The sequence below is a fragment of the Hemiscyllium ocellatum genome, unplaced genomic scaffold (genome assembly GCF_020745735.1).
Source record: "Hemiscyllium ocellatum isolate sHemOce1 unplaced genomic scaffold, sHemOce1.pat.X.cur. scaffold_97_pat_ctg1, whole genome shotgun sequence".
In the NCBI taxonomy this organism is placed as follows: domain Eukaryota; kingdom Metazoa; phylum Chordata; class Chondrichthyes; order Orectolobiformes; family Hemiscylliidae; genus Hemiscyllium; species Hemiscyllium ocellatum.
This window is the reverse complement of record NW_026869338.1, coordinates 1090568-1099187: the sequence shown is the minus strand read 5'-3', so window position 1 is coordinate 1099187 and position 8620 is coordinate 1090568.

The window sequence follows — 8620 nt, the reverse complement described above, 5'->3', positions numbered from 1 at the left end:
TAAGGAAATGGGGCTGGACAGGTGACTGAATTAATAGTGGGGGAGCACTTTGGACCAGTAACCAATAGTTCTATTAGTTTTCATTATAGTTATGGAGATGGGATATAACTGGTCCACAGGTTCATGTTCAAACATCGGGCGTGGCTCAGATACAGGCAGCTGGGATCAAGGGAATCCCTGGAGATATATAAGAGATACAGGAGTTTACTGAAGAAAGAAATCAGTCGGTGTGAAAAAGGGGGCAAGAAAGAGCCTTGGCTGAGAAGATTAGGATGAATCTAAAAAGTACTTAAATATATTAAAAGAAAAAGCAATAACTGGAGAGAAAATAGGACCCATCGAAGACCAATGCGGACAAGTATTTGTGGAACTATAAGAGATGGGTGAAATCCTCAACGAATATTTCTACTCTATGTTTACCGTGGAGAAAGACATGATGACTTCAGAACTTGAGGAAGTTAGTCTTGAGGAAGTGATATCTTAGGGACAATCCATGTCATAGTAGAGGAGATGTGGACGTACTAGAATGTTTGAAAGTGGATAAGTCTCATGGTCCTTACCCGATATATCCAAGAACACCTCAAGTGGCTCCAGAAGAATTTTCGGCGACCCTGGACTATAATGTTGATCGTCACTGACCACAGTGGATGTCCCGGAAGACTGGAGGGTAGCAAATGCCATGCCCTTATTCAAGGAAAACTGCACAAAAAAGCCTTGGAACTACAGATGAGTAGGTTTAACACCCCGTGGTAGGTAAGTTACTTGAGAAGGTTCTGAGGGATAAGATGTACATGCATTTAGAAAGACAGGCTTTGATTAGGAATAGTAAGTGTGGCTTTGTGCGAGGAAGTTTGTGCTTGACAATTTTCTTAATGTAATTGGATGAGTGACAAGGAAGGTGGACTTGGGTGAGGCAGTAGACGTCGAAACATGTGGTGTTGGAAAGCACAGCAGGTCAGGCAGCATTCGAGGGGCAAGAGATGTATGTTTCGGACATAAGCCTTTTATCAGGCACGTCCAATACGTCAATTCTCCTGTTCCTCTCATGCTGCCTGACCTGCCGTGTTTTTTCCAGTGCCACACTTTTCAACACTAATCTCCACCATCTGCAGTGCTCACTTTCTCCAAGATTTAGTCAACATGGATTTCAATTACAACAGAACAGAATGAGGCCTTTCAGCCCCTGGAGCCTGATATACAATTACAGGAGGAAGCCAATAAACCCCTCGGGCCTATAAAACTGTAACCAGATCATGCAGCACCAGTATCATCAGTTACACAGCAACAGGATCAGTCTATTCAGTTACTTGAAGTCAGTAACACAGGAAATGGAAGAGGCCACAAAGTGACTGGACTATGGGGTATACTGGAATAAAACCAGGCTATATAGCCCCTCAGACCTGCACTTCCATTCAGTAAGTCAGGGCCGATCTTCACTCGGCCGCAATTTCTCTTTTATGCCCAATTCTTTGTAGACCTCGACTCTCTGACGGGTCAAAATCCACTGACACCCACTCGCACCCCCCAAACATTTCAGTGATTTGGCCTCCCCAACTATCTGGTCCCAGCCATCACTAACCCTCTGAGAGAAGGAAACACTCCCCACACATATACCTTGGCCTATTGACATGGATAGAAGATATGAACACAGCGTAAAGTGACTGGCCCTGATATCTTGACAGTATTTGATTGAGCGAGATGTCAAGGAGGCTGAACAAAATTTAACTTGATGGGAATCAGTTGTAAACCCCCCGCTGGTTGGATCATTCAGAACACAGTGGGCTGGTGGACACCAATCCTCCCAGTCCCTGGATATCCCTGTGGGCAATCCTCAGGGGAGCGTCTTCGTCATAAACATCTTCAGCTGCTTCATCAATGTCTTTCCCTCTGTCATACGATCAGAGGTGGGGATGTTCTGTGAAGATTATACAATGTTCAGAACAATGAGTCACCTCCTAAGGTACTCAGGTATCAAATCTGGACAACATTCAAGCTTGTGCTGCTAATGTAAAGGTAACATGAATCAAAAGCACTGCTGGGCACTAAACATTTCCATGGTTAAAAGAAAGAGGAACTCCTTCAGCAACTCTAGCTGGTTTCACAGTAATATAAGAAAGCCATTCCACCCATCTGATCTGTTGAATAACAAGAGGCGCAATGCGTTCACTCACTCCTGCCTGTTACACAAGAAGACAATTTAAAAAAAACAGTAGATGTTGGAATCCAAAATACACACGCAGGAAGCTGGAAGAACAAAATAAGCAAGGCAGCATCAAGACGTTGAGAAGTGAACACCTTGGATATAACCATTCGTCAGGACTGTGGATGGGAGTAAAGGGGTCTATAGATAAAATGGCGGGTGAGGGAGGAGAAGGCAGTGTGGCGAGGTGGGGGATAAGTGAACACAGATCAAGGGTATCAGCGGGTTGGTGATGGGATGGCTGAGTCCAGTTGGTAGGTAGCTGGACAAAAGCTTGCTCAGAGGAATGGAAGGGAGGGGAGGGTCTGGGAAGGGAGTCGGGGGAGTGGAAGGGAGGTTATTTGCAATTGGAGAATTCAATGTTGAGTCCCCGGGGTGTAGGCTACACGGAGACAGATGAGATCTTGTTCTTCCAAATCATGGTTTGGTTCGTTGTGGCAATGGAGGACGCCAAGGATGGCCATGTTGGAAAGGGATTGGGAAAGAGAATTGATATTGGAGTAATTTAGCTAGGATGACTACTACATTTTGAAACAGACAAAAACTTTATTCATAAAATTACACAATGAAACACAAAGAACAGAATAAAGAATCACGACAGAATTCAACCTATTCAACTAGACTTAATTATGCTGTTCCGAGCATACACAACTGTCTCAATAATCAAACTCCCAATAAAAACCAGTACAAACGGAACATATACTTCCAGGTTGAAATTGAAGGTCAGAAAAGAGAGAGCTTTCACACAGCTCCCAGATGAACTTCCCAGTTCAAAACTCAACTGAAAACTGCTCAGCTGAATTCAGCTCAGCTAGTTCAGCTAAATAGCTCACCACTCTCTGTTCATTATACTGGTCACTTATAAAGCATGACCACTTTGGCCTGAAGTCTCATCTGTTTCCATATAAACAAAAGGCCTCTGAAAATCCTTTTCATCTCTGTAACAAACTGATCAGAAGCCTGGCCCCGTTTTCTTGTCCCTCTGAAAAACATCAAGGACAGAGTCTCCTTGAGCCAAGGAACAGCTTTTGGACAAGTAAGGGACTAGCTTTGTGACATCTCCCCTCCCTTAAAAAATAACCAGAATACAAAAGATGGTTGCATTTTTATCCCTTCAAATGCAGACATATACACTATATTAACTATACATTCAAACATGCGCAAACCCATGCAAATTCAGGCCGCTGCAAACCCACCACCGAATACCTCCGTATCTCATTGGAGTCTGACTAACTCATCAGCTTACATGTTTTTGCGACTTGCCACATGCTTAATTGTCAGATTGAACGGCTGCAACAACAAGCTCCATCTAAACAGTCTGGCATTTTTGTCCTTGAATCTTTCCACAAACGTCAATGTGTTGTGATCAGTGTCTATGATTGTCTCGGATGCATTGTTGGTAATATAAACACTGTGATGTTTTAATATCTCTTTCTACACCGTTGAACATTTCTGTTGATACACGTTCGACTTCCTAGAAAAAAAAAACATCCGATGGATCTTTCTATTCCCTCATCATCCTCCTACTGGAACACCAGACTGACACCCACATCACTGGCATCGTTAGCCACCTTGAAATGCTTCGTGTAATCCTGTGTAGCTAATACTGTGGGCAGGGGTTAACACAGTCTTTAGGCTGTCAAAATCTCTGTCCACTGAGAGTTTTTGCCCCGGACAATTCAGTGAGGGGAGCAGCCACACTGCTTAACGTTTGGCACAAAATGTCGGTAGAATCCAGTCAATCCCAGGAACCATAGTACTAGGCTTTCTTTTTGTCTACGGTCTGGAACATTCCCAACTACATTTATTTTCGTATCTCATGGGGCCATTTGTCCAAGTCCAATAACGTGACCCAGGAACGTGATTTTGGCTTTCTCAAATTCACTTTTAGCTAGGCTTACCACCAAGCCTGCCTACTGAAGTTGATCGTACAAGTCTGATAAATGCTGTAAATGTTCCTCCCATGAGTGACTAAAAATCATCAGGTTATCAATGTACATCACACTGTTGGATAATCTGGCAATGACCTTATTATCAGTCTCTGAGATGTGGCTGGATTGTTTCTCATACCAAATACCACAACTTTGAACTGATATAGTCCAGTTGGCGTGACGAAAGCCGAAATTGCCTTTGCTTTCTGTTATAGAGGCCCTTGCCAGTAGCCTCTGAGCAAGTCCAAATTAGAAACATAAGTGGCTTCTCCCACTTTTTGACACAGTTCTCCAAACGTGAAATTGGATATGCATCAGTCTTTGTAACGGTGTTGACTTTGTGAGAGTCCAGACATGAACGTTGGGTGCCATCTGGCTTTGGCACCATGACTATATGTGAAGTCCAGTCACTGTAACTCACTTCGTTTATGCCATCTTGGAGGATGTGCTCTACTCCTTCTGAACCTGTGCCAATTTTGGAGGGTCTTACCTATAAGGATGTTGCTTAGTCAGAACAGCATCTCCTGTGTCTAAATCACGCACAATTATATTCGTACTTCTCAGTTTATTTCTGCATATCTCTCCACAGAGATAGTAATAACTCTTTCAGGTCGGTTTGCTTTTTTTGTGGAAGGTAGCTCAATAATTTATCCCAATGTTTGACAACTTCCTCATTGTTCAATTTGATTTGTGAAATTTCCAATTCAGAATCCTCTGAACTTCGGTTCTTCCTTCTGTGCTGTAATCATTAACACCTTCTCCTCTTGCTTTCCTTCCCTATCAAAATATCTTTTGAACATATTCACATGACACACTCTGTGAGATCTCTTCCTGTCTGGAGTCCGTATCAAGTAGTTTACCTCATTGAATATCTTCCAATTTGATCTGGTACACTAAAACTTGTTTTTTAAAGGCTCAACTGTTACTGGAAGTAACACCAATACCTTACTCCCAATTGCAAAATTCCGAATTTGTGAATTCTGATCCAATTCCTGTTTCATTGTATGTTGCAATACTTTTAAGTGCTGTCTACCCAAATCTTCAGCTCTATTCAATCGTTTCCTAAAATCTGACACATCATCCAAATGGGTGGTTCTGAATTCTGACTCATTAATTTCTCCTTAACCAATGTTAATGATCACTTTACTTCATGCCCACAAATTAATTCATATCGTCTGAATTTGGTCGATCTGTATTGCTTAATTCCCAAGTTATTCATCACTGCCTTGAATAGTTTGGTTGGGATATTTGATCCTTGATCTGCCTGGATCTCGATTGGTAGTCCTTATCTAGTAAAAACAAAGTAAGTATTTTTTCTACAATTCTTTTAACTGTGATGCTGCATAATGGGATTGCCACTGGACATCTAGTCGACACACCCATTATTGTTAATATATTGTTATTCCCACTTTTTGTTTGAGGTAGGGGACCTACGCAATCTATCAAGACACTTGTGAAAGGTTCCTCAAACGCTGTAATAGCTATTAAAGTTGCAGGTTTTATTACTGCCTGTGTGACATGATTGAGACGTCTGGCAAAATTCAACAACATCTTTGTGTAGTCCAGGCCAGTGAAGATATATTTGTATTTCAATCTGCATTGTCCTCACCACGAAATGATCTCCAAATAGTAGCTCATGTGCCACTCGCAGCGCCTCCTTTCTATACCCAACAGGCAAAACAATTCGATGAATTTTTGCCCACGTCTGATCTGCTTCAATGTACTCTGATCTCCATATCCGCATTAAGACATCATTTGTTAAGTAATACCACACAGGAATGCATTCATTCTCTTTCTTGTTAAATGTCTTTTGATTTTACTGTTTTAATTCACCATCTTTCTGCTTCAAATCATTCATCTTAGCAGAGCTAAAAATACTTGCATGTTTTCTTATTTGCTCATTCTCTGTTCCACTTACCTAGTCAAAAAAATGGTTTCGGATAACTCTATGTCAGCTTCCTTACCTGTGCCTTTTGATCTCTCCTGCTTCAAACTGTACATCTGTGATCTTGTGATCACACAATCAGGGAAACTTCCTGTATAACCATTCTCCAGTTCTCCACAGGCCTTCCAATTAGAGTAGGCAGCATGCCTACTGGTGAATCAGCTATATCATGTGCAAGGACAAATTTTACCCGGAGCTGAGAGTTTGGGGTCCAGTACTCCTACCACACATTCTCCACTTTTCTCCAGGCTCTCTAGCTCACTTTACATAATAAGCACTTTTTGTCTCACCATGAATTCCTGCTACCCGCCCATTTTCTGGCAATAGTCCCGCAGGAGTACATATCTCCTCATCCCTCAGCATTACAGACTGAGAAGATCATGTGTCCGTTAATATTGGAACCTCCATATCTGTTACTCCTGGCCTATGTGAATAAACTTTACCATTGCATGTAGATGTTATTAGCAGATCTGGCACGTCCTCCTTGATCAACCTGTGACCATCTTGAACACTCTGAGGCAGTTGTCTAACTTCCCTTGAGCATTTTTGCTACTTTCCAACAAATCTTATGGTCTTCTCTGGTTTTCCTACATCTGTTTTCTCATCGCACAACAACTCTGTGATTTTGTGTGGCTCACTTTATTATAATGAAAACGTTTGTGCCTTTTATCTTGTTTGTTCCCCTCAAGGTTTTTTTTTGACACTGTGGTAAATTCGCCTTATGATCTTCACTGAGATTTACTTTTCCCTTTCCACGTGAGGACCACTCTTTGCTCCAGTGTCTATTTCTGATGGACTGAAATTGATTCTGGAAGCCAAACATGAGTTCGCACAACTTCAGGCAGTGAATTTATGAATTACTCCAAAATAATTACCTCTCTAAGGGCATCATAGGTTGCTTGATTTTTAAAACTATTATCCTTCTATCTAAATTACTCTGTTTGATCCTTTCAAACTCAATGTAGGTTTGACCAGGATATCTGTTAGATTCCTGGAACGTTGTCTATAGGCTTCTGGTACAAGCTCATATGCAGTTAAAAGGCTTTTTTCAGCTCCACGTATTCCGCAGATACCTCCTCTGATAGGGATGCGAATACCTCACTAGCCCTACCTACAAATTTCGTTTGGATCAACAAAACTCTGGCCACTGCATTTGTTTAGCCACCTTTTCAAATGAGTTGAAAAAGTCGTCCAAATCCTTCTCATCAAATGTAGACAATGCTTGTAATCAACTAGGCTTCTGACTACCTGGGGCTTGCTCATCCTCACTCTCTTCCTCACTCACCCTATCCCCAACTTTTATCTCCTGCCTTCTACGCTGACTTTCCTTTTTAAGTGTCAGTTTTTGCTGTTCAAAAGCTGTCTCTTTCTTTCTCCTCTTCTGCTCTCTCTTTTTCTCTCTCTTCTGCTACTCTCCGTTTTTCCTCTGTTCTGCTTTTAATCGTAATGGAAACTGTTTCATTTCTGCTGCGCATTCCTTACATCTCGCCTATAAGTCAAGCTGCTTCCTTTGCAATTGAATTCTTACCAACTGTATAGATTCTGGATGGTTTCTCCAGCAAGTTTAATTGATGATTTACTGCTCCAACTAACTCTCCTTTCCTCGCAGAAGCAGGCCGTTTTGACTCCAGCTTCTCTGCTAATTCATGCAACTTGGTCTTATTCATTTTCTTCAAAACTTCCAGTCACTACATCCACGTGCAGAAAACTTTTGGCGACTGAAAGAGCCATTGCTATCCCAAGCTTTGTCTACACAACAAAAGCAAAACTCGAAATAAAGATACACTTGCTGTTTAAAATCCCGCAAAGAGCCCAAAATCTGTTATGGACTAGGCTAGACCACTTAAAATATTCTTAAGCAGGGAGGCCAGGGCATAACTTTGCAATTTGTTTCAGAAAGTGGACAATGAAAATTTCCAGGAATAAGATAGGGAGTTTGTCAACTAAATTTTAAAACAGAAAAAAACTTTATTCACAGAATGACACAATGAAACACAAAGAACAGAATAAGGACCCCTACCCAACTCAACCTATCCAGCTAGACTTAATTATGCTGTTCCAAATATACACAACAGTCCCAATATGCAAACACCCTGTAAAACCCAGTAGAAATGGAACACATGTTTTCAGGTTGAAGTTGAAGGACAGAAAAGAGAGAGAGTTTCCAAACAGTTCCTTGTTGAACTTCCCAGTTCAAGGCTCACTGAAAACTGCTCAGTTCAGCTCAGCTCAGCTCAGCTCAGCTCATTCAGCTAAAAAAGGCTGACCACTCCCCTTTCATTATACACGTCCCTTCTAAAGCATGACCACTTTTGCTGGAAGTTTCATCTTCTTCCATATATCATCTCTGTACGAAGCCAGACTAATCAGAGCCAGGCCCCATTTTAATGCCCCTCTGAAAACAATCAAGGACAGAGTCTCCTTGACCAAAGGAAAAGCTTTGTGAAAAAAAACGACAACTTCGTGACAGAAAAGATGGTCTCGTTTTCTGTAAGCAGGTCCGAATCTGATGGGAATGGCTAACTCGATTAGAGTGTGACTGCT